This window comes from Eptatretus burgeri, chromosome 4 (genome assembly GCF_056783735.1).
Source record: "Eptatretus burgeri isolate ZD-2024b chromosome 4, Ebu_testis_v1, whole genome shotgun sequence".
Taxonomy (NCBI): Eukaryota; Metazoa; Chordata; class Myxini; order Myxiniformes; family Myxinidae; genus Eptatretus; species Eptatretus burgeri.
The window spans coordinates 54,860,898-54,887,618 of NC_140964.1; the positions used below are offsets into that span (position 1 = coordinate 54,860,898).

At 42.7% G+C, this 26,721-nt stretch overlaps 1 long non-coding RNA gene across 3 annotated transcripts in view; it reads right to left on the bottom strand.

Annotated features, from left to right (window-relative positions):
* LOC147028087 (uncharacterized) overlaps positions 1–26,721 on the bottom strand; it is a 183,062-nt gene that overhangs the window by 147,809 nt on the left and 8,532 nt on the right. For all 3 annotated transcript variants that reach the window (XR_015057416.1, XR_015057415.1, XR_015057414.1), the window contains exon 2: positions 25,114–25,218. This is a non-coding gene — a long non-coding RNA (uncharacterized LOC147028087). The remainder of the gene's footprint in view (positions 1–25,113; positions 25,219–26,721) is intronic.

The window sequence follows — 26,721 nt, forward strand, 5'->3', positions numbered from 1 at the left end:
GTAAAATCATACGTCATGAACGTGTCGTAAAGAGGAAAAGGTTATCTCATAAGAAAGAAGAGGAATCTGTTCTCTACCCTTCTCCAACGCATCAAAGAGTTAGAATCCCACCAGACGAGGGGATGGGTCTATTCGGAACAAGCATTTATGGAAATAACTGTCTGAGGACCTGGATGTTGTGCGCATGACTTGGATCCGATTCTGAAATCCAGAGCAATATTATTGGTACCTTATAGAGGTTGTTGGAAATTATTGGATTTCAAGCAGATGATTCTCCTTTACTTTGGAATTTAACTCACCTGTGGTGAGTTGCAGGTGCCTGCAATATAAAAATAACTCATTCAACCAGTTTGAATGGAGAAAAGGAGTCATTCTGCTGTTTTGTGTCACTGTGTGAACTGTAATGAGCATGGAGAAAAGAAACAAAACCAGAGAATTGTCTGAAGTGGTTAGACACAAGATTGTAGCCAAGCATGGACAATCTCAAGGCTACAAGTCCATCTCCAGAGACCTTGATGTTCCTGTGTCCACCACACGCAATGTAATCAGGTAGTTTAAGGCCCAAGGCACTGTAGCAAACTTCCCTGGACGTGGCCGCAAGACAAAACTTGATCGAAGATTGCAGTGAAGGATTGTTCAAATGGTGGAGAAAGCACCTCGATCAACTGTCAAACTGATTCAATTTGACCTTCAGACACAAGGTATGGCAGTTTCAACTCACACCATCCGTCGCCAAATCAATGAAAGGGGGTTCTATGAAAGGAGAACCAGGAGGACCCCACTGCTGAGAGAGAAACATATGAAGGCCCAACTGGACTTGCCAAAACACACCTGAACAAGCCAAAATCTTTCTGGGAGAATGTCCTGTGGAAAGATGAGACCAAATTAGAGCTTTTTGGTAAAGAACATAATCTCTATGTTTGCAAAAAACAAAATGAAGCCTTCAAAGAAAAGAACACCTTCCCTACAGTCAAACGTGGAGGAGGTTCAGTGATGTTTTGGGGTTGCTGTACTGTCTTTGGCACTGGGTGCCTTGAATGTGTGCATAGCATCATGAAATCAGGAGATTACGAAGGCATTTTGGAGAGCAATGCTCAACCAGGTGTCAGAAAGCTGGGTCACCGGCAAAGGTCATGGGCCTTGCAGCAGGACAATGACCCTAAACACACTTCAAAAAGCACCCAGGAATGGTTCAAGACAAAACGCTGGACTGTTCTGAAGTGGCCAGCAATGAGTCCAGATTGAAATCCCATTGAACACCTGTGGAGAGATCTGAAAACAGCAGTTGGGAGAAGGCACCCTTCAAATCTGGGAGAAGTGGAGCAGTTTCCACAAGAAGGGTGGGCCATCCTGCCAGTAGAGAGGTGTAGGAAAGCTCATTCATGGCTACAGGAAGCACTTGACTGCAGTTATTTTGTCCAAAGGCTGTGCTACCAAATACTAAGTCTCGGGTGTCAATAATTTTGTCATTGTCATTTCTATTTATTTTCTGATTTAAAAGGATATATTAAGTTCCGAGTCAAAAACAAAAGGTTGTGTAATATTAACAGTGAAATAAAGAATTGTGGAGACAAAATACTTTCATCAATTTCAACTTATTTTTCGAGAAAACTGCGAGTTATTTGAAAAAAGTGCAAGGGTGCCAATATTTTTGGCCACGACAGTATGCAGTATATAAAAAAATGTTATTGGGCCCAATATGTTCCACTGGATCAGGTATTGCGTGGTGGAGGTATGCGCTCCCACTGAGTGCCCTTCTAGTTTGTTTTTTTTTTTAATTGTTTTTGCATCACAAAGCCAAACCAACACATTGTTCACCTATTCTTGGTGTCAAATGTGGCCTTTTATCGGTTTTGCATCTCAACACGATGATGATGATGATGATGATGATGATGATGATGATGATGATGATGATGATGATGATGATGATGATGATGATGATGATGATGATGATGATGATGATGATGATGATGATGATGATGATGATGATGATGATGATGATGATGATGATGATGATGATGATGAGTAACAATGATGTGTACATTTAAAGAAAAGTACTTTGTGGACACAGACATTTTCCAAATTTTGCACACATTGGCCATAACACTTTGCAGACAGACATTTTCCAAACATATGTGGGCACACACATTTGCCAAAGATTTTGTAGAAACTGACAGTTGAACCATTTTAGTGTTTACAGAATGCCTATGATAGGTATGCCACCTGAAGATAGTAAACGAGGCACTCAAATTGACATCACAGGAAACTCTCTTGGTGGAATGTGCCAGTTACAGCTACACATTCCTCTTTACATGTCTCCCCCACGATCAGGCATCATGCAAAGCCCCCTCGTAGAGAACACTTTTCCATGTAATTGTGTTACAGCAGCAACCACCACAAACATCCTTTGTTCTATTCCTCTGTGGGATGTAGTTATTTGTATTTAAACAGAAAAAAAAAAAACACCTCTCCAGTTAACAAAGTAGATTTTGAATGCTGAAAGTTGATTTGGCAATATTAGCCTCAAAAATATTACACATCGTTTATGTTGTGTGGAGTTCCAAAGAAAGTGTTCTGTAACTCTGTATTGAGTGCTGCAAATCTTTTTTCTCTGTTTTACAATGACTGAACGCACCTCCTAACCATCCATAACATTTCTTGGGGAAGATTTTTTTTCCCATTTAAAGTGTTATATGACATGAAGGCCGCTTTTGCTAAAGAAAAATGGTCAAATAATGATGAGGCATGCCATGTTGAAGCAGTAACAGTGTAATACAATCAATAGTAATTTGTATAACTGATTACTCTTTCCCACCATCATTCGCCTAATCATGTGGGCTTTGTGTGCACAAAATGAGGCTGCAGGAAAGTGATGATTACCCCATCGTTGGTCCAAATTGCTGTTATAAATCAAGCCGGGCAAATGAGCAGCGCACTGCCGGGGCCGAACTTTGCTGGCACAATGGCTACACCAACGCTCACACCCTGCAGGCTGCTTCTCAATCGACATTTGCACGTTGGCAATACCAGCCGCACCCAGCCAAAACGCAATGCGAACAGGCACTGGTAATGATCATTTACCTCCCGAGCTTAAAGACCTCTCCTGCAAGGTGTGGAAAGAAAGTCCACAAATGACTGGGCCAAAATAAGCAGCCCTGATTAAAAAGATATATCACTCTCCACCAGAGCTCCTCCTGACTGCAAACCCAATATCCATTTACACTCTTTGTTAAACTGACAAAACAGACTCCTTGGAGCCACGCATCCTGTTGTTACAACAACACAAACAGCTTGAGACAAACACAAATGGGAATTTTAGCGACTTGCCATGGTAAAAACAACTTCACCATAACTCACACGTACCTGATAGATACATATAATAGTAGACGGACATACAAGTTTGTCATTATATCTTGAAACAAATGCCATATACCTTTCAAAAGGCAGCGATGGAGTGCAATGGGATTCATCACAACTCAAACAGCATTACAAATCTATACTTGATGTACTTTGAAAAGGCAGATTCAGCAATGACGTAAGGCATTTCAGTCGTGTACACGAAAGGTGTACACAACCCCAAGGCAAGGGCAGGAGAACATTTTCATTCAGACATTTTACGAGCTCACAAATATCAAGAGAAACAGTAGGAGGCTACCACTATGTCTTTACGTGGGCAGTTATAGTCCTTTACTGCAGGGCTATCTGGCAACTGATGGAAAAGTTTAGCTTCCATTGCATGAGACCTACAAGGGACATTTGTTTTTGAGCCTTGTCCCAGAAAGTGCAATTTACCTTTATCTGCAGCACTTGTCTGCGGCGTTTGCAATGAATTTTTAATAACTCCCTTCAGAGGATTCCAAACCAAGGTGTGAAAAAGAAAAGCTGTCCACGCATTTGATGGAGGCAAGCGCTGGATTACGTTTAAATGGCTTCGCATTATTGTACTGTATTGCACCTGCTCTGATGGACCTTCACACAGCTGATAATAATCCACTTTAGTACCTCTTTCTTTTCTTTCTCATCTTGGCAGAAGACAGCTTTCAGAACAAGCCACAGCATGAAGGTGCATTCGGTTTGCTTTTGTGTAACGTCTTCGCTCACTCTTACAAATGCTGGCTTTTCTCTGTCGTTGCCGAAGCGAGCACGGATTGACAAGGCACGCTACGGTTATGTTAGGATTTCAATTGAGCGTTAATCATGAAGTTATGATTGATCAAGATGAGTTGTGTTTTTATTGGTTTGTCTTTTTCAGAATCGGCTCTATGTGTGCAGTCTTATGGCGTAGGCCTATTATATTTGTACGATAGAGCAAGACCGACTGGTTTCCTTGCACCTGTCTGCCATTTGCTCGAGTAAGAGGTTTGAACTAAACGAGAGAGAGGTGAGCTGGGAATCTGTGGCCAACACATTATATGTTGTTCATAAATCAAACCAAGCATCTTTGAGAGAGAGTCATCAAAATTGAAAAATCAAAAAAGGTATATTTTCATTGTTCCAAAGATTCTCACTTCTTCGGTACAATACTATTATTTGACTCTCCAGAAGCCAATGTACATTTGGTATCGACGAATTATATCCCGATTTTTCATACACAATAGTGCCCCAGTTTCGTGAAGTACTTATGGAGCAACTTCATCAAATATAAAAGGTCATAAAATTGAACAATACAGGTTTGGTGTTGAACCACAAAGAAAGGCAATTGATATGTATTAAAAAATAAAAATAATCACTTATTAATCAGTCATCAACACAAGATACAAAATTTGAGGCACCTGAGTCAAAGCCTGCAACTGGAAATGTCGGGGATAATGTCTGTTTGTTTGTTTTTCTTTCAGAAAAAGGCGATTAACTGAGAATTTGATTTTATAGCAATGGCTCAGATAAGAGAGTCAATATGAACATGTCCAACGGGCAAACCTTTCGGTGAGCAAAGCTCATTTGTTAGGGCCAAAATCCTAAACAATGTGTGGAATAGATAAATCGTCGAGATGCTATCATTGTCCACTGAATGTGGGTTGTATCGTTCAACGTGGACGGTCCATTTCAAGTAAGGTTCGGTATGTATATACTTTCCTAGTTGCAGAGACTGGAATCTAAGTACCACACTGGCTATTGCCACGTGGAGTTTGCCAAACAGTCAATACCTGCCACATACAAGTCTGTCCATGGCCCATACATCAGTTTAAGAAGGCAGCTGGGACAATTAAGCATGCAAAAACCACAAGCCATATGCCTGGTGTTGGCTTAATGGTTAGGGTGGTGGGCTTGGGATCCTGGGAGCCTGAGTTAAAATCCCATTCGGCTGTTGAATTTATACCAGGTGGGGTTGACTCTGCCCGTCATCCTTCCGAGGTCGGAAAATGAGTGCCAGCTTGCTGGTACCCTGTGACGGAGTGGTGACCCATCCAGGATTGTGCCCAATAGCCAAGGAGACTGCTTAGGCAGCACCAACGCTCTGCACAGAGTATGGTCCCAATGGATGGATGGCTATATCAAGTTGGCATTGCAGACAATGCTCATTGTTGCTCTCCTACTGGACAATCTGCAGCTTTGTACAAAGTATATACGAGAAAAACCCGTCTTAGGTTCTTGCGGCCTGGTTTGGATGTCATATATTCTTACGTGCTTCACTCATGTCCTACCTTAAACATGCTGCTTCTACTCTCCCAACAAATGGATGGGGGCCCTCAATGTCAGACATGAGATCAGGGCCATCTCTCTCGCCATACCTTGAGCTTTCAATACAGTCTGGCATCCTTCTTTGTTTTCCAAACTCTCTGCCTATGGCATCAAAGGCAAACTCCCCTCTTGGGTTACTGACTTCTTCGACTCTCGCAGGCAACATGTGGCTCAACGGAACCCTTTAATCTCCTCTCTCTGTCAAGGCTGAAGTGCCCCAATGCAATGGTGTCGGCCACATCCTATTCCTAATCTTCATCAATGATCTCTCTTGAGAAAATCCTCTTTATCTATGTGCTGATGACTCCACTCTCTGCCTTTACATTCCCCATCCTTCAGATGGACAGGCAGCAGCCTCTTCGCTCTCTCCAGACCTTGACAAAATCACAAGCTGGTCAAACACTGAATATCTTTCAATCCTGACAAATCTCACACCCACACTCACACTCACACTCTCTCTGTCTCTCTCTGAAAGGACAGTCTGGCAAACTCTCCCATCGACTTTCTTTACAATACTCTTGAAGAAGTTCAGTCGCTCAAATTCTTGGATCTCACCATCGACAATGATCTTTCTTGGGCAAACAATGTCTCAAATTTGGCTTCCAAAGCCAGCCACTGACTGGACATCCTCCTTCATGCAAAGTCCTGCCCTGGCACACCTGAACTCTTATCCACTGACAAGGCCTTCACCCACACATTCATGGAATACTACTCTCCCCTCTGTGCTGGCACCCCTGACTCGCAGCTTGCTCAGCTTGATGCCATGGAAAACAAGGCCTTCAAGATCATTGGAATCTCCCATGATGAAGCTGAGCTGATGGGCCGATCGCTTTACCATCTCAGTCAGGTCAGTGGTCTCTCTGTCTTCGACTGCTCCTTCCAGGGCTTGCACCCTCTGTTCTTTCTATGCGTTGTCCCCTTCCAGGTTTCTGAAGGGTACACACGGGTCCACCTTCAACCCTCTTCGAGTGAAACTCCCAAAACCCAGAATCACTGCTCAGATCCACTCATTCATTCCTCTTTTTTCCCCAACTGTGGAACCAACTTCCACATTCTCTTCAATTCCCTCCAGGTCCTCAAGTCAGCTTTTCACCATCTCGGATCATCTCCTGTCCAAAAACTATGAACTTTCATACCACCATTAACCCCCCTACAGTAACAGCTGAAAAGCTTCATTCTGCTAACTTTCATACCAGGAGTGACTCAAAGCATTGACAGAGTGGTACGGTCAGTGGGGGCCTGTGAGAAAATTTCTGACCTGTATACACCATTAGAATGGGCAGGGTGGTCTATATGGTGCCTTGCATCTGCAGAGCTGAATACATGGGAGAGCCCAGAAGGATCTTGGACCAATGCCTCAGAGAGCTTCATAGGGCCCTTGAATGCAAACATCCTGAAAGATCTGCCATTGCCAAAGATGGTCTGAGGGCTGGCCACAGTCCCTGAGGGGGTAAAGTCAACATTTTGGCTACAATCCCGAACTGGGCCGGGCAACGGATGGTGGTGGCATGGAACACTGGGGAAAGACATTCACCTCTCAGAGAGGAGACTGTTGCCTTTTCACAGATGCATGAACCACACAGGCATTTTTAAGGCCATTTTCCCTGCAAGAGCAGGGGTTAGCCTTGCGGGCCCCATGACAATATCAAGGTTCCCGATTTTTGAGGAAATGTTTTAGGGCTGAATGCCCTTCTTGACGCAAGCCCCTTTAGTTGCCTCTTATGGCACGCATGGATACAGCGAACCTGTTCTAAGCTGGGGCACAAACCGGGCAGACGCATGAAACAATGTGCATAAATAAATGGGGACACAAATGGAAGGACGACAGAGACAAAGTGGGAAAGGATTGTTCTTTATTATGTAAATATTATAACACTAGCAATTACCACCCGTCGGTTCGCTGATGGGAATACTAAAAGGGGAGAGAGAGAGAGAAAGAGAAAGAGAAAGAGAGACAGGGAGAGACAGGGAGAGACAGGGAGAGACAGGGAGAGACAGGGAGAGACAGGGAGAGACAGGGAGAGACAGGGAACGAGAGAGAGGGGGAGCGAGGGGGAGAGAGGGGGAGAGAGGGAGAGAGAGGGAGAGAGAGGGAGAGAGAGGGAGAGGGAGGGAGAGAGAGAGGGAGGGAGGGAGAGAGAGAGGGAGGGAAAGAGAGGGAGGAAGGGAAAGAGAGGGAGGAAGGGAGGGAGAGAGAGGGAGGGAGGAAGAGAGAGGGAGGGAGGGAAAGAGAGGGAGGAAGGGAGGGGGAGAGAGGGGGAGAGAGGGGGGAAGAGGGGGAAGAGGGGAGAGGGGGAGAGGGGAGAGAGAGAGAGAGAGAGCGAGAGAGAGAGAGAGAGAGAGAGAGAGAGAGAGAGAGAGAGAGAGAGAGAGAGAGAGGGAGGGAGAGAGAGAGGGAGAGAGGGAGGGAGGGAGAGAGAGGAAGGGAGGGAGAGAGAGGGAGGGAGGGAGAGAGAGGGAGAGAGGGAGAGAGGGAGAGAGGGAGAGAGGGAGAGAGGGAGAGAGGGAGAGAGGGAGAGAGAACGAGAGAGAACGAACGAGAGAGGGAGAGAGGGAGAGAGAACGAACGAGAGAGAACGAACGAGAGAGAAAGAGACAGAGACAGAGACAGAGACAGGGTAAAGCAAGGATGGGATAAACAGAGAGAGAGGGCTGGGGGTAGGGAAGTTACCAGAGAGAATATGTTATGCTTTATGAGAGCGCGCACGCACGCACGCACACAAACAAACACACGAACGATATTGGAAATCGGCAGGTTGGAGTCAGTGCTATTACTGACAATAGTACATACTGTATCAATCCATCGATTGGGACCACACTCTGTGCAGAGTGTTGGTGCTGACGAAGCAGTCTTCTCATCTATTGGGCACAATCCTAAATGGGACGTCAATCCGACACATGGTACTCATGTTTGCCGACCTCAGAAGGATGACAGGCTGAGTCAACCCCACCTGGTATGAATTCAACAACCAAGAAGGATTTGAACTCAGGACTCGACGGTCCTGAGCCAAACACTGTGATTATTAATGCAACAACAGGCTTCGTATACTGTATACAACCCAGAAACCATGAGGAGATTTTAATGAAAAAGAACGTTGCATTTGGAAAGACATTTCAGGGATATGTTCACAAACATTAATTTTTATAAACGGCTGCGTGTGACGGATGGAAAAAAATTTGGCTCAGTAATTTGCAAAACGCATCAAGATGGCAAATGGCTTGGAAATCAGGTGTTATTTCACAACAAGCTCAGAATGACAGAGCATGACCAACCAGCACAGAATGAAGGAGCACGACCAACTCGCCCAGAATGAAGGAGCACGACCAACTCGCCCAGAATGACGGAGCAGGACCAACTCGCCCAGGGTGATAGAGCAGGACCAACTCGCCTAGGGTGACGGAGCACGACCAACTCGCCCAGAATGACGGAGCACGACCAACTCGCCCAGAATGACAGAGCAAGACCAACTCGCCCAGAATGACAGAGCATGACCAACCAGCACAGAATGAAGGAGCACGACCAACCAGCACAGAATGAAGGAGCACGACCAACTCGCCCAGAATGACGGAGCACGACCAACTCGCCCAGAATGACGGAGCACGACCAACTCGCCCAGAATGACGGAGCACGACCAACTCGCCCAGAATGACTGAGCACGACCAACTCGCCCAGAGTGACTGAGCACAACCAACTCGCCCAGAATGACGGAGCACACCCAACTCGCTCAGTGTGACGGAGCACGACCAACTCGTCCAGAATGACGGAGCAGGACCAACTCGCCCAGAATGACGGAGCACGACCAACTCACCCAGAGTGACGGAGCAGGACCAACTCGCCCATAATGACGGAGCACGACAACTCGTCCAGGGTGACGGAGCATGAACAACTCGCCCAGAATGATGGAGCATGACCAACTCCCCCAGAATGATGGAGCACGACCAAATTGCCCAGAATGACGGAGCACGACCAACTCAGCCAAAATGATGGATCGATCCTCTTTTTATTATCTCCAGCTTTCTGAGTAAATTGGATGTGGATCAGTTATCCTTTGGCCGTTTTGGACAATTCAAGTGCCAAATTAATCCTGAGAATCTGCTTGATACATAACGATGTAAATATATTTACTAGATCTCTTTTAGGAGTTTGTACATATTGGTCAGGGTTTGCTGAATAACGAGTTGAATAATCAATGTTGCATCATGCAACAGTAAGTCCCAAGTGTTACTCACCTAAAAAATAACAAAATAGATTAGATTAAAGCTTATTCATTGAAATAAATTCAGTTAATTCCAAATTTGACTCACCACATCCGCCGCCTCCACCTGTTTACTCCACCCCTGACTTGTATCACTTATTTGCCTGTTACACAAAAACTATTGCATATTTTTGATTTCTGTTTCTTCCACATTAAACTTGACAAAATTACCTTTCTTCTCATACTAAGATATCTAGATATCTGTGGTTTTTCTGGTCTGTAGTCAAAGTGGAAAGTGGATGTTTTGAAAAACATGTCACAACTCCGCCTTTTTAGGGTGACCAGTTCATGAACTACGACCTGTTGCCTTGGACGAAAACAAAGATATCCAAGAAAGGTACAATGCCTTGGAAAATGCCATGATAAAAGAAGTCACTGAAAGAGAAATTTGTACCAAAATCCTATGTGGATGAATGTAGGTATAAAAAGAGCTGTAAATGACAAGTAAAAAGCATGGAACAAACATGAAAACATACAAACTCAACAAACGTGAGTCTTTCACCATTACCAGGAACACAGCAAGCAATACAATTTGTTACATGAACGTAGACTTCGAAAATAAACTGGCATCAGAAAAGAAGACAAACCCAAAGAGTTTCTGGAATTATGTCAAGAATAAGACCAAAGTCAAAACTTCCACTGGAGATTGAATGCAGAGAGTTGACGGAAAACTAGCCATTAATGAAACTGAAAAGGCAAAAACCTTCAACGACTTTTTCAGCTTAGTATTTACTATTGAGGACGTAACAAAGCAGATTCCAGAGTTTGATGATCGGGCTTTGCATTCCGCCCCCCCCAAACCCCCCCCCCCACCACTCCCAAGCACCATCATATTTGATAAACATATTATCATCAAGATTCTGGACAAGCTAGACCAAACAAAGTCACCAGGACCAGATGATAACACATCAGAATACTAGAAGAAATTAAGCACTACATTGACACACCACGAGAGGTGAGATTCAATTATTTTCTTGCAACTGGATAGGTAACAAGCTCTTGGAAGACAGTCAATATAGTTTCACTCCTCTAGAAAGAGAACAGCAATGACCGTAGCAACTACACACCAATGAGTCTCACCAGTGTGACCAGAAAGGTGGTGGAAACCCTGGAAAGGTATGAGAGTATGTATCACACAAAAACAAACAATCTACTTTGCAAATACCAACATGGTTTCCCAATCCTGTTCATTACAGCTGCTCTTAATCATAAAGGATTGGACAAGTGGCCTCGGCAATTTTGACTGTGTCCACCTTGACAACTGAAAAGCTTTCGATAGCATAACACCGAAAGGCTGCAGAGAAAGCTACACTCATATAGTATCAAAGACAATGTTCTTAACTGGATTCCATCTTTCCTTACTGGATGGAAACAACATCATCAAGCCTTCAAGACGTCAATAGTATAATCCCACAAGGCACTTACTAGGTCCAGCACTCTTCTTCAAATGTATTAATGACCTACAAGAAGTCACCTTAATCACTACGAACACAAAACTGTTCACCGACGATACCACAGTACTATACGGGCAAATCAAAAACAATCCAGTCTCTCTTCAACATGATTTTAACCAAATTGCTGTGTGGGCTAAAGGCTGGCAACTTCCGTTCAATGACAACAAATATAAAGTAATGCATCTTGGAATGATGAACTCCAAACACGATGACACCGTGCCAGGAAAAGAGGCAGCTGTGACCGTCAGAAGTGCAACATGGAATAAAGATATTTGAGTGTCATTTGATGCAGGGCTGAAATTTGCTTAACATGTTCTACCGTAGTAACTGCAGTAAACTAGAAACTGGGGATCATAAAACACACGTTCTCATTTCTCGATCAACAAGGACTTATGTTGCTCTAAAAATCAATTGTTCATCTATGATTGGAATATTGTGTGTTTGGCACCCCTTTTTGAAGAAGGATGCTGTCAAACTGGATAAATTCCAGAGATGTGCGACTCAGATCATACCAAACTAGTTACCCGAGTTATTCAGATTGTCTAGCAACTCTTGGTCTCCCAACACAAGACATAAACCTGACTTGATCAAAACCTACAAACTCTTCCTTGGCCAAGAACAGAGGCGTCACTGGCTTCTGAAAAGATTTGGGGACCGGGCCTCCTCAACCATCAGATCCCACCACCCCCAATAAAACATTCATCACAGTGGCACGTGTCAAAAAATAGGCCAATCAGAACGTTTTTACCTGATGTAAAGGATGCTCCAGGTGTTAAAGTTTAAGGACTTTTTAGTAATTCAATAAAATGTATTTCAACCTTTGTAAATTGAAACAATGAATAAAGTATAAACCCCAAAAAGTATCCATTTACACGCTCTACTTGATTCTGTAAAAGCACAAGCATACATTATATATACAGTATACTATTAAACATAATAGCTATGGGGTTAAAATAGATTTGGGTCACATCAAAAAACATTCATGGCACATACCACATGGGCCAGTGCCCAGCGATGCCTCTGGCCTAGAGGACATTTCCAGAATATTACTTCACCATGGAAGAAAACAACAGGACCGGAAGTCACAACTTCAAGGTGAAGAAATATAGATTCAAGAAAATAATTTGGAAAACTAGTTTCTCCCAGAGGACAGTCAACGAGTGGAATTCACTTCCTTCATAAGTGGTCAACAGTCCATCAATTAATGCCTTTAAGAGTTTAAGACGAGACTCGGATGTCTCGGGAGCCGCAAACATAAATGTTCCAGATTTGAATCAGACTTGAACTTTATCTGTTCATACTCAGCACATGCAGCAAATGTAACATGCAGATTCCATAAAACAGAGGAGGCAGAGGGACAAATAAGCTACTTATGCTTTACACCCATCTTAAAAAGGTATGTCCTTGTTGATAGTGCATGTTTGTTTGCTTGTTTGTGACTCAACTCCTCTGAGCTCCGAAGGTTAATCAGCACAAAACTTTATAGGATCACAATGTTTACCATGGTGCACCTAAATAGGGGTTTTAAACAGTCATTTTCTCACAATTCATAAATTATAAACACGAGAGCTGTCACCTGTCACCATTCCCACGACAGTAGATCAAGATATGCGATGCTTCATAAAAATCCAATTTTCTTTTGGATTTCAACCAGGATACCGATAAATTTGGTGAGAGGGTAACCTCCGATCGTCAAATATGGTATCAAATGTGAAAAATAACTGTTAAATTAAGATGTTAACATGATCGGTAAGATCGACAAAGAAGTAGTCATGGGCCCTCTCAAATGCACAAATCAATCAAAAACCGATTATAGTACAAACACAACCTACACATTGATTTAAAGGTAATTTTACCGCTCCCCAAAAGACATAACTCTCAAGGATGAGAAGAGAGTTTGTAGAAAAAAGGTTGCCATCTTAGCGAACTTTATAAAATGTACACGTCAAATATATACGCATCGTATCGTTTAAAAGAACCAAGTTAACATCGTGATTTGATTTTTGATCGTAAATTGATCGTAGATGTTTGATTAATTTCATCATAGATGTCTCACCTCAAAAGAGAAATTTTTTGGAGTTTACATCATTGGTAAAAATGGGAATTCAATGTAAAAATCCAGTGAGGAGATATAGTAGTGGGGGGAGCCGGTAACCTTGGTAACTGTTAATTTTGTTTTTCAAATGGTTTATGGTCACTATCACAGAAATATTCAATCACAGGTGAGATATGTTTCATTTCTTAAAATTTATCGATATCTCCGACCTCTTAATGATGTCTTATCTAAGGGGCCATTCAAAAATTATGTACCCAACGCATCAGGGTTGGGGTTTGGAGTTTGATGGCGGTAGGTGTCTGTCCAAACGTCTGAGTTTTACACTTTCAGGGGTTGGGGGGTGTTACTAGAGCTGTTATGTAACGACCTTTTTCGAGCTATTAAATTTAAAAAAATGAGCTATTAAAGGACTTTTTGGACATTTCTGGGTCAGCTTTCCCATAACCTTGAATGAGGTTCTGAAAGTGATAGAGCTTTTCTCTGTTAGCCATGGCTTTGTGGAGAGATCTCACTGTAAGCTGGTCAGTGGAAGAAAAAAAACAGAAGTGACGCCACCTCCCTGAGAAGAGGAAGACTGTTTGTCTCTCCCTCTCTACTGTAAGGATTCATAAATACAATAAAAAATAAATAAAGCATTTCAACTCAGTTTAAAAGTCAATATTATGTTGTGTGTGTGTGTGTGTGTGTGTGTGTGTGTGTGTGTGTGTGTGTGTGTGTGTGTGTACATATATATATATATATATATATATATATATATATATATATATATATATATATATATATATTCATTATTTACGTTCATCAAGTTTGGAAAAAATTTGTAATCTGACCCTAACTTTACGCATTCCTATTAATCAGCTACAGAGATGAATGAGCTTTATTTCTGAACCATAATATTCATTGTAAGACGGCCTCGAATATTCTTCTTCGTCAAAATGTTTTAGGAAGATTTGTAATTAGAATGGAAATAAATGCTTGCTTTAACTCACCCCCACGTCCTCCACTCGGACCCCCAACCCCCCCCCCCACCCCAATTCCCCCGTCATATAAAATTTGGTTCTTTGTTTCTCACATTCACTTTCAACATTTGGTTTTCACTTTAATTCATCCCACAACCCTTTGAATTTGCGACGATGTTTGCATAAATAACTTTGCGAAATTATGAGAAATGTCACACACATTTTCAATAATAAAGGGCTCAGGAAAACTCCTGCATGGATGGAATAATTAAGTTGTCACATTATTTCACACCGGGTGTTTTATCGGGCACACGAAAGAAGGGGGAAAAAATTACACGAAGATATGTCATTTGAAATATGCATAGTTTCAATATTCATGGGCAATTTTAGGTTGTCAGTCACAGCAGTAACGTTGAGGTTAATACCGCAAAGCAATTCAGATCGTAGATAAGTCGCATTGAAAAATCTCTTTTTTTAAAGCAGCATTTTTAAAAGGCAGAACCTCATCCTGACCTAATTCACATTTTAAACAAAACTTTCATTTTGAAATCGCACAGAAATCGATTTCATTCATGCTATTAAAATGGTCTGTGTAATCTATTTTAATCGCATAATGTCATCTGAAATGTTGTTGTCTTATGTCTTTCAGGGAGACATACACTTGAGCTCTATATAGTTCTTGATCTGAGGAAATGTAGTTGCAGGGAGCCAGGCATTACTGCTCATTTAACTTGCACCTTATCCCCGCTCTAGCGTATGTGATGTGATCGATGGCGAGTCCACACTGATTCAAGCACATTACCCATTAATTGGTTGTCTTCTTTCGGGGTAGGGATGATATTGACATTAAGAAATAATGGTCAGTGTATCATTATGCATTACAGCATACACTATTGTATGGTGTTGAAACCTTGAATGTTGTTATTTTTCTTACTCAAAATCTCCTGCTACTTCATGAACAACCACAATCAATCCCAACTTCTTGTACAGTCCACCAAGGGGGAAGTTTGGTCAAAGTCTTTCAAGAACAAACTGGCCAGGAAAGTTAAACCGAATGTTCGGTGGAAATCTCTTTGGGCAGGAATTTGCAATTTCCTCAATGCTGGGAAAATCTATTTTCTTTTCATGAAAGACATAGTGGGATCTGGGAACGTCTACCAACTAAGGCGAGCAGATGGGACACCTGGTTTTATTCTCCATCCAGGGGATGGCACACTTTGTGATGCAGCACCAAACAACAAAGCACCAATGTGTGAGTTTATAGTCAGGTCTGGAATTGAAAACAGACCATTGTATCAGCAACTCAAAGTGCAATAACTCTGTACCTCCCTGCTGGACTCTTACTCACTCAGATAAAATGCTGTCTTTTTGTCCCCTGCCCATCCGACAAGGTTGGTGACGGGGGACATTAAAATGAGCTCCGTCCGACCGACCAACTGACCATCTGTCCATGTACTTTTGTGAACGCAACATTTCAAAAACCGTTGAACATTTAGCTTTCACATTGCAGATATCTATTCCTCATGACATTATCACAACCTGATTATATCATGGCTGTGATTGGCTAAATTATGTTGCCATAGCAACCATCTCAGTAAGTTGACTTGTGTACATAATATTTCAAAAACCGTTCAAGATTTAGCTTTCATATTACACAGATATATTCCTCATTCCACCCAAAAAGGTGGGGGATCTAGAGTCTAAGCAATTTATTTATAGTGAATTAAATCTGTAAAATATAGGGATTAAAAAAATTCTAACATGTGTTGTAAAAAAAGAGCTTTGATGAGTGTGCTCATTTTATTTGAATATAGCAAGAAAGTTCCGGGGTTTGGGTTCATAAGTTTAGTCTTAACCTTCGGAATGTCTGACATATGTAAATGACTAAAATAAACAGCTCAGAAGACATATTTATATGGAGAGTAAAGGCATGCTGAGCCTAAAAGAATAAAATATTTTGTTAACATCCAGACGTTTCAGAAGAACACTATCTTCCTTCCTCAGAGGGAACAAAAACACACCAGACCTGCTTTCAAAATTTGGTTTCAACACCATGTCTGTTGTCTTGTTACCTCTGAGGACGGAAGATAAAATCCTGACGTTTCAGAAGAATACTAACAAATAATTTTATTCTTTTTGGCACAGTGTGCTTTCACTCTCCATATATATATATATATATATATATATATATATATATATATATATATATATATATATATATATATATATATATATATATATATATCTAAAAAAAATAGAATTAAAAGAAATTGTCCTAACATCTGTCAGTTTTGTATCAAACAAACGAGAACAGATCTAGTCTCAGGTAACGTTTCATCTGCTCCCCAAAAGCATTCATGCATGGTGTTAGCTTAATGGTAAGGGTGGTGGGCTTGGGATCTTCGGGTCCCAAGTTCAAATCCTGCTCTGCTGTGGAATTAATACCCGGAGGGGTTGACTCAGCCTGTCATCCTTATGAGGTCGGCAAAATGAGTACCAGCTTGATAGGATGATTGAACCATTTGAGTATCATGCATCGGAGTGGCGACCCATCCAGGATTGTGCCCAATAGCCAAGGAGACTACTTCGGCAGCACCGATGCTCCACACAGAGTTCCCAAAGGATGGATAAGCAATACAACAACGCAACAGACTTCCACAGGCTAAAATCCTTCAGGTGGCATTTCATCCACGACCCAACAAACTTCAGGTCAGGTCAGGTATGGGAGCTTGTGCCAGAGCGTGTGGCTGCGTCCACTTTCCCCCGGTACACCAGGGGCCTCCATCTGGCCATTCCCCAGGCAGATGCCTGGCCCATCCCCAATTCATTGAGATGCTGATCCAGACTGCAACCCCGAGGCACGTGGTCAGCCCATTGTCCTCCTCCACTCACGAGGCTCCCTTGCTGAGAGAACCTAGTGAACAGGATCAGCGTCAGGAAAATGAGCCAAATGTCCATACAGCCACAGCTGATGCTCACAGACCATGCAAGTAACAAATCTCATTTGAGTCTCTATCAGCAGCCACTCGTTGGACACAAAGTCTGACCAGCGAGAGCGGAGAATTCTCCGAAGAGACCTAGAACCAAAGGAATGAAGTCTCCGTCTCAGATCCCTGATCAGAGTCCAAGTCTCACATCTGTAGAGCAAGACTGGAAGCACCAAGGACCTCAAGACTCGGACTTTCATCCTTTGCACAGGTACCAGCAGTGCCACACCCCATGATCCAGTGAATCCATGACTCCCCAGGCCCGACCCAGACATCGATTGACCTCTGGCTCACAGCCAGCAGAGACATACATACCACTGCCAAGATAAGTGAATCTCTCCATGACCTGAACATCCTCACCACAAACAGGTACAGACAAGATAGCAACATCCAAAATGTCACTGAACGCCTGAATCGAAGTTTTTACGCAGGAAACCCATAATTCCAGTGGCTCCGACTCCTCATTCCGCACCTCGAGGGCCCCCAAATAGGATTTCCAGAGTCTCCGCAAAGATGACTGCCTCATTTGTGAAATCAAGGTCAGATATCTTGACATTCCCAAATGATGCACAGAAATCCTCCCCAGAATCCAGTCCATACAAGTGCTGAAAAGTGTAGGGGCCAGTACTCCCCTGACAAACTCAAGTAACAACTGGAAACAAGTTGGAGATGGTACCACCACATCTCACAGCACTCTCAGTACCAGAGTATAGTTCAGACATCAGATTGATCGATTTTGGTGGTACCCCACGAAGACCAAGAATCCTCCAGAGGGCATCCCAATTCACTGAATCGAACGCTTTTGCAGAGATCAATATAGGCTGCAAGCAGCCCCTGCCGAAACTCTCGGCTGCGATCGGTGAGGACCGGAAGAGCAAGGATACGGTCAATCGTTGACCTCTTTGGTGTAAAGCCTGACTGCTCTGGACAAGGGTGCGCAAGCAGATGGTGGCGATCCCTATCAATAATTATCTGAGGAAAGACCTTGTCCGGCACTGAGAGCAGCATCACCCCTCGGTAATAGACGCAGTCTTGGCGATCATCCTTCCCTTTTCCAGAGACAGACAACAAGACCCCTATTCCAGTCACATGGGATGATGGCTGTGTTCCAGGCAGAGCACAGAACTGCATGCAACGACATGAGTACAGCATTTCCACCAGCCTTGAGAAGTACAGCATGGATGCCACAGATTCCAGGAGCTTTACCTCATTTCAACCGGTTCACCGCAGCCTGTATTTCTACAAACGAAGGTGGACCACAGTTTATTGGAAGGTCAGCAATCGGGATAGCAACACTTCTGACATCCAACTCGACAGCTGGTGGATCAGCCTGGTACAGGTGCTCAAAGTAAGCGCCCAGCCGGCCTTCACTTCGGACTCCTCTGTCAAGAGCCCACTACCCTCTGCTCTAAATGCAGTACAACGAGGGATGGGCTTGGGGGAATGCAATGCGCAAATTCCCCTGCAAACAGGACAAGAATCACTTGACCCCAGGTGAAGCTTTCCCCCCTCACAGATTCCTCGCACAAAGGCGGACTTGTCTATCCTTAGCGCACGTACAGTTTTATGCCTCAGCTCCCTGAGCAGCTCAGCCCTGCCATTCAGCCTGGCCCTGTGACTCTGGTCAATGATATCGAGTGTCCCTTGAGAGAAAAAATTCTTCTTCCCCTCCAGTGAGTTCCAATAAATCTCCCAGCAACATCAAGGATGGTGGTCTTGAAGGCACTCCACAACTCTTCAGGATCCCCCAAAGCATCCACACCCCAAATCTCCACTCAGCCTGTTTGCAAACTCCTCAGCTACCCTCTCATCCTTGAACTTGTGCCAGAGCGTGTGGCTGCGTCCACCAGCCTCGGCTGGGATGGTACCATTCTCCTGGATTGAAGCTGAAACTTCAGAGTTGCTACAACAAGCCTGTGTTCAATATTGAGGAACCAAGCACTCCGGTGGACATTGCAGTTCTGGATCATCCTCCAGCGACCATCAACGAGCACATGGTCAAGCTCCTTTGCTACACCGCCATTGTTGGAATACCAAGTCCAGCGATGAGCTTGTGGATGCTGAAACCATGAGCCAGTCACCCTAAGTCCATGACTTCTTTCAAAGTCAAGAAACTTAATGCAATTCTGGTTCACAGTTCAAGGCCCATGGGGACAAGCACATGTCGCATAACCATCCCAATCAGTTCCAATTGATGCATTGAAATCCCCCAAGACAAGAAGAGTATCTTGCCTGGGGCACTGATCAACCACAGACTCGAGCATGGAATAGAATGCGTCCTTCACGGTGAGATCACCTGCCTCAGTCGGAGCATATCCAGAGACCAAGGAAATGACACCCAAGGAGTGACGAGTCCTTCATCTCATAATACGCTCGTTGACCGGTGTTACCTCAATTATCATTAGTCAGCTTATTGGACACAGCAACAGCAACTCCTTGGGTATGGTAACCATCAGAGCGACCAGACCAATAGTAGGTGTAACCACCCGCCATGATCTCGACGCAAATCCGGTCTCCGAACCTCAGAGAGTGCTGCAATACCGATGTCGAAACGCTTGAGCTCAGATGATAACAGAGACAGGTGATCATCCTCTCTTAAGGATAGGACATTCCAGGCACCCACCCGAAGGGATGACCTCAGGTTAACCCAAGGAGACTGCCGCCTGGTGGATGACACCTCAGCACCACACCAACATACACTACCGCAATCTGACCCGTGAAGGTTACTCCACGTTTTTCCTCCTATCATCAAAGAGTGGGGTTCCTGGAGGCTTTGCATTGATCCCGTCATCCGGTGAGCTGCACTGCAAAGGGCAGCTGCACAGGAGGTACTCCCGTGGAATGGGTTTTCAGTTTTCTTTGCGTTTTAGTGCGTTTTGTGGAGTGAAACGGACTTCCACAAGCCAAAATACCTCAGCTGACATTTCATCCGCTTCCCAATGGACTTTCAAGGCCAAAAAAACAGCATTGCAACATATTGTCGCAACTGCAATGTCAAAACCAAACCAAATATTTTATAATGTGAACTGTCTTGACCAACTTCCAGCTATTACATTGCATCATTACATTGGGAACTTGGCTATCAGCGAGAACACTAAACAGCCCACATCATAGCTCTTCTGATCATTCAAAGCCCTCAACAGATTTGTCAACAACATAGCAGAATTCTGAATGTACGAAACAAGACAAATGATGAAATGATATTCCTCATAATGGTGATAAAAATACATCAAATCAAAAAGGTTGTGGTTTCCCTCATCTCATTGCCATGAAGTGCTTGTGATTGTTGGTATTCCATAACTATAAGGAATGCAAGGAAAAGAATGGCTAAGATTAAAAAGAAATAAAGAGAGATAAAGAGTTGACAGGAGACACTCGCTCAGCCCTCTAATGTTTATCAGTAACTGCAGGTTGCATGCCTTCTTCCATTAACCCCCTCATGCTAAAACTCACCAAATACAGGCATACCACACACCTCCCCTCCATGTTGTCCAATTTGTAGAACCACCTTCTTGATGCCGTTTGATCTCACTCTTTCCTCAAGAGCTTCAAAACAGGCTGTGCAGCACCACCTCACGTCATCGGCGATCCCTATATTCTGCAATGTCCTTGTTACCTTCCACCCCCATTAACCCTACCTAAAGCAACCTGAATTATTTGCAGGTTCGTGTGTTTCATTCCTGTCCTCTCTCTTCTTTTCCTGTTTGTTCATTACAGTCTCGCTTATAGTGTCCAATTGTGGCTGCCCTGATTTTTTTTTTTTAATCCCGTGTGATCTCACTCTTCCATGAGCCTCGATGTTGCATAAAACATTTCAAAAAAAATGTTTTTCAATAAACCCAGTAAGAAACATATTTCCAAGTGGTGTGTTCATAGCACTGAAAACTTGGTAGGTGTTTTTACTCAAGGAATAGTTCAATGAACACATGTCAAAATGCTTTGACAAATCTTTCATCGAGACTATTTTGTTCACAGTTGGGTGAGAAAGTTTTTTTTTTTCACATTTTCAAAATGTTTCAGATCTTGAAGTATGACTATGACTTGTATGTCAAAGGCAACAGAAAACTCGCTCACATCTGGGAAAAATGTGTGACTGGCTGGAAACAACCACAACAAGGTGTTGATACTCTAGATCCCTCACCTTTTGGGTGGTGTGAGGAATAGATCTGTGTGGTATAAAAGCTAAATCTTGAACGGTTTTGGAAATATCACGTGCACGAACCAAGATACCAAGATGGTTGCCATGGCAACAGAATTTGGCTGATCACAGCCGTGATGTCATCAGGTTGAGATAATATAATGAGGAATACATATCTGCAAAATGAAAGCTCAATGTTCAACGGTTGTTGAAATGTCACGTACACAAATGTACATGGACGGACGGATGGTCAGTTGGTCGATCGGGTAGTCAGTCAGGTGTCGGTCGGATGGAGCTCATTTTAATGTCCCCATCCCCAACCTGATCGGAGGGGTCGGGGACAAAAAGTACAAATATCTGTGCTGAACAGTGGATGGAATAAACAGGATGTTGAAGTATGCAAGCAACCGTAAAGAAGCAAAGAGAAGCTGATATTTCAGGCTTTAATCCTTCATTGAAGGAAAAGCAAATTTACCCCGAAAAAGAGGTTTACGCGAGAAACACCAACTTCTTCCTTCCCATGACAGTTAGCGTACCTTGATCAATGTTCTGTTCATTCCATCCATTGTTCTACCTGTCTGTTAATGCGGATCGACACTAGCCTTCAGTAGCAAGTCTCATTCTTTATTTAACATCTGTGCTGAGTTTTGCTAGCACGGGACTTTAATGGTTTGGAGGAAATATTTTTGACCCCCCCCCCCTCTTCGGAATATAACTATAATAATTTAGTTAGGTTAAAGTAGCAAACAAGTAAAATAAAATATTAATTAAGAAATAAAATAATAAGGAAATAAAGAAGGTTTTTTGGGGGGTTTTTTTCAGTGAAATTCCTCTGAAAGATCATTCCTTTTAACGAGATTCTCCTGCATTTGATTAATATAATTGTGTTATATAGCTCAGCACTTCCTGTCTAATAACCAGATGGATCAATTTGTTTTTGAAGGTTCCATGCAAACTACAGATTATAATAATGGGATGTGCTGGAAAGTACAGCAAGCTCTTAGACAAATGTGGGTCAATGGGCAGGGAGCAAGTGTGGCACAGACTGTTCGTGGAAATGCCCGGTGGATATTTCTCTCCTTCGTTATCCTCCATCACAGCTTGACATGCATCTCCATCAATTCCATCATCATAACATGTTGCAGGTAAACAAGCCTGCAATTTTTATGTGAAAATTTGTGTTATTGTCAAGGTTGCTGTTGGTTTTTGGAATCTCTCAATCGATAATCTAAAATGTTTGTACATGTTCCTTCGTGAGCGTTTCGATTGTAAAAAGAAAAGGAACAGAAAAACATTAAACAACGGCAAAACCATAAGCTGCAACTATTACTGCTATTACTCGATTCACAGCTCAAATTAGTTCCCACATTGCTGTGTAGTCGGCCGCGGAAAGTTTTTCGCCCAAGTCTTTCACGAGCCAGCTGGCCAGACTTGACAGTCGATGGAAGGTGGCAGGAATTTTTACAAGTTGTTCAGGTTGCCCACAATAACTCATCCACTGTTTGCAGAACATACCAAGGGATCTTTAACATCTACTAATGACCAGAGCTGGCAGACAGGTTGTCCGGCTTAACGTCCATCCACTGGGCATGACACATTGATGCCTCGATGTGCATGCAAAACACCAGGATAACAATTTAAAGCTGGTTCAAGCTTCAAACTCAAGCTCGACAACCTTAAAGGTGAGTGCACACAACACAAATCTATCCCGCTTTTTCATTTTAAAAAGTCAACACTGCAGTTAAGAATAAATTAACGTCACAGAATTCTGACTGTACGAAACAAGACAAATGATGAAATTATATTCCTCATCATGGTGATAAAAATACATTAAATCAATAAGGTTGTGGTCACCCTCATCTCATTGCCATAAAGTCCTCGTGGTTGTTGGCATTCCACAACTACAAGGAATGCAAGGAAAAGGATGGCCGAGATTAAAAATAAATAAGGAGAGATAAATGAGTTGACAGGAGACGCATCCAATGACAAATCCCGAATGAGATAATTAATGACAAGCACATAAACAGTTAAGGTGTCACATGTGATGAGCAGAGCACTGCAGGAATCTCTAATTGAAGATTTTCCGCTGTCGCTTCGGAACACATCATCGCCTTTACGGAAAGACAATTAACGGGACAAATTGTCTCACAACACCGAGTCAATTTTATTCTAAATGTTATACTATCGACATGTTCTTCACCATCTTTTTTAATATCTGCACTCGAGAATTGTCGCAGCGTCGAGAATGTCGCACGAATCATCAGGAATATTCGACGCAAATGTGGCTCGAACTACTTGTGTATTCAGGTGCATTTCATTACAATATTAAATAGTGCAAGGCTCTACTACAGGTTGTGGCAAAAAAAGATGGGACATATTTCAGAATGGAATAACTCCATGACAATTGAAAGAAATTCTTGTTTTGGGGGTTTTGTTTCTTCTTAGAATGCATCAGACGAACTGGAGATTAAAAAAACAATTAATTTGGCGAATTGGACATGTTAACTAACATACATTTATGGTTGAGTAGTGTTTCTTCCATGTGTATTCTACGATTTCGGCACAAAGAGAATTCAGAATACATTCCAGGTTTGTGACGCACCATCCAGAAAAGTAATAAACATATGTGTGGCAAGGTTTCGTGAAACAAGACGAAGAGAGCCACACCGAGAGCATTTTTCTGGAAAGGTGATCTCCAGTTTTGGAGATGTGAAATGGCCTCCAGATCTCTAGCCCTCCAAATTATTTATTGTAGGGATATTTAAAAGATAGAGTGCACAGGAACAGGTCACACACACTCATTGAACTAAAAGTAAACATGGCTGAGTGAAATTCATGCAATTCCGATAGACTTTCTTATTAGGGTTTTGAGGGGTTTGGAAACCAGAACAGTGGAATGTGTTTCCACACATGGGAGGGGGTGGCGTTTAACTGACATCATTTTCAAAACCCAGTGTATTCTGAAATAAATCCAATATCTTTACCTTACAAATGTTCATACAATTGAATAAATGACTTCTACAATAAAACGATATTGATATTTCAAATGTGTCCATCTTTTTGCCACACCATGTATAAATGAACTTGCACCAGCAAAATTAAAATGCTGGGCACCAATAATAGCGATCATTAATCGTAGCAAAACAACAAAATATCTTTGGGTCTTATCAGCTTTGAAAATGATGGATGATTGTCAAACAATTGTGCTCATATAATCATGTTGAATGCCATTCCGGCGATACTTCATGAAAATGGGCCATCTTTCCCGCGGTGCCCATGTATGCAAAAGTCATGACCAAACCAGAAATAGGCCCTTTTCATAATGCTCCGGGTGCTGTGATTTGCCGAGCGTGGATTATGTATCATCTCAGCACTCGGGGTCTCTCTTGACATCGCCCGCTGGAGATGGGGCCTATCGATCCCCAATGTGGCGGCTGGCAAAGCGGGCCAAGCGCCATTGCTTCATTTGGAAAGCAATTTTCAAACAAAGGTCTAGCAACAGCTGAATCAATCCTGGGCTCCCCAGGCTATTTGCTTCTAGCTGTGCCTAAAGTAGGGGCTTTGAGACATCTCTTTATGCATACCGCTGTGATCTCTGATCGTTGTCTCCCAGTAAGGACACCTTTGAGCACGTATTCCATATAGATGAACACCCACTTACAACTTTATCTTCTGCAGGTTGCCTCCACCTGCAGGCACATCAGATAATATAATTAAAATAAGACTGAAATTAATTTACATCTTTTATACATTTCATAACTCATGTCCATTGTTGATGTGCCTGTCCTGTGGTGTTAGACATGGCAGTTTGAGAGACACATTTTGGGTTTGTGTTAGGTTCCCATCTGAGCCGCTGTCTCATGATGTGGGGAACTTAGCTTCACAATCCCATTCACGAGATATTTTTCCATTGTCTACCAATGTCTTTGTATGTCACATTAAAGTCTATCATTGTCTTTGTCCTGAATGTGATTTATGTACCAGCTCCTCCATGATGCTGAGATGACTATAACAAAATAAAAAAATTAACATGTATATGCTCCTTCCCCCCAAAAATTTCAAAATTGCCAAAGAGGTGGGGAAAGATGTCTATGGTGGGGAGGGGAGGGCAAGATGCCTCCCCCTACCACACTCAAATCGGTGCTGGTTATATGTTTAGTACAGTATTGTGAACATCCGCACCAAGGGGCTCTCCGGCTGATCGTATAGCGAGCAATTTAAAACAGGAAATGTTCAGTACACTGAACAAAATGACCTTAGAGGAATACACGAGCCATGTGTAGGCATCTTGCCCCACCATACTCGATATATTCGATGTTAAAATTCAAAAAACAAACGTGCAATGTGTACTGCACCTGTTCTGCATGAAACATTAATTTTATATTTTCCACGATGTGTCGGCCTTATTTTGGAGCTCGGGACCTCAAGACATGAGAGATTTCACCAAACATACACAATGAGATTTTAACATTGGGTTAACAGGCAAAATAATCAAACAGGCACACCTAACAAGTTAACATTATTAAACTTTTCACCAATCGTTTTTAGGCTTTTAACTCATTATTTTTCAATTGCTCATGTCGTTGCTAGTCGTAAAAGAATAGCTAAGTAATCTGTTCCTCATCAGTTTGATTGTGTGATGGATTCCTAAGTGGAAACAAAGGTGCAATGTCCCCCTCTGATTGTGTGTGTGTGTGTGTGTGTGTGTGTGTGTGTGTGTGTGTGTGTGTGTGTGTGTGTGTGTGTGTGTGTGTGTGTGTGTGTGTGTGTGTGTGTGTGTGTGTGTGTGTGTGTGTGTGTGTGTGTGTGTGCTAAACCATGCTTGTGCACCAATATAGCAGAAGTAATCCAATGAAGACCTCGAGGGCATGAGCCTTCAACAGGAATTAAAGTAAATGCATTACATATATCCTGGAACATCTTGCATTAACACTAAACTGATCGTTTTTGCATACGTTTATGCAAACTTATTACAAAGCATCTACTCTGCAGTGGTGACGTTGCAAACATTGTCAAAGCACACAAAAACATGATCAAATCGCATGTCATTTTTGTGTAAACAAACAGGCAGGATACCTGTGCATTTGAAGTTGCACTAACCAAGTACAATTGCCAGTTTGTGATATCATACAATTCCCAAGGACAATAAGAACAACATATTCACAGTTGCTGAGATATGCAAGATATTATAG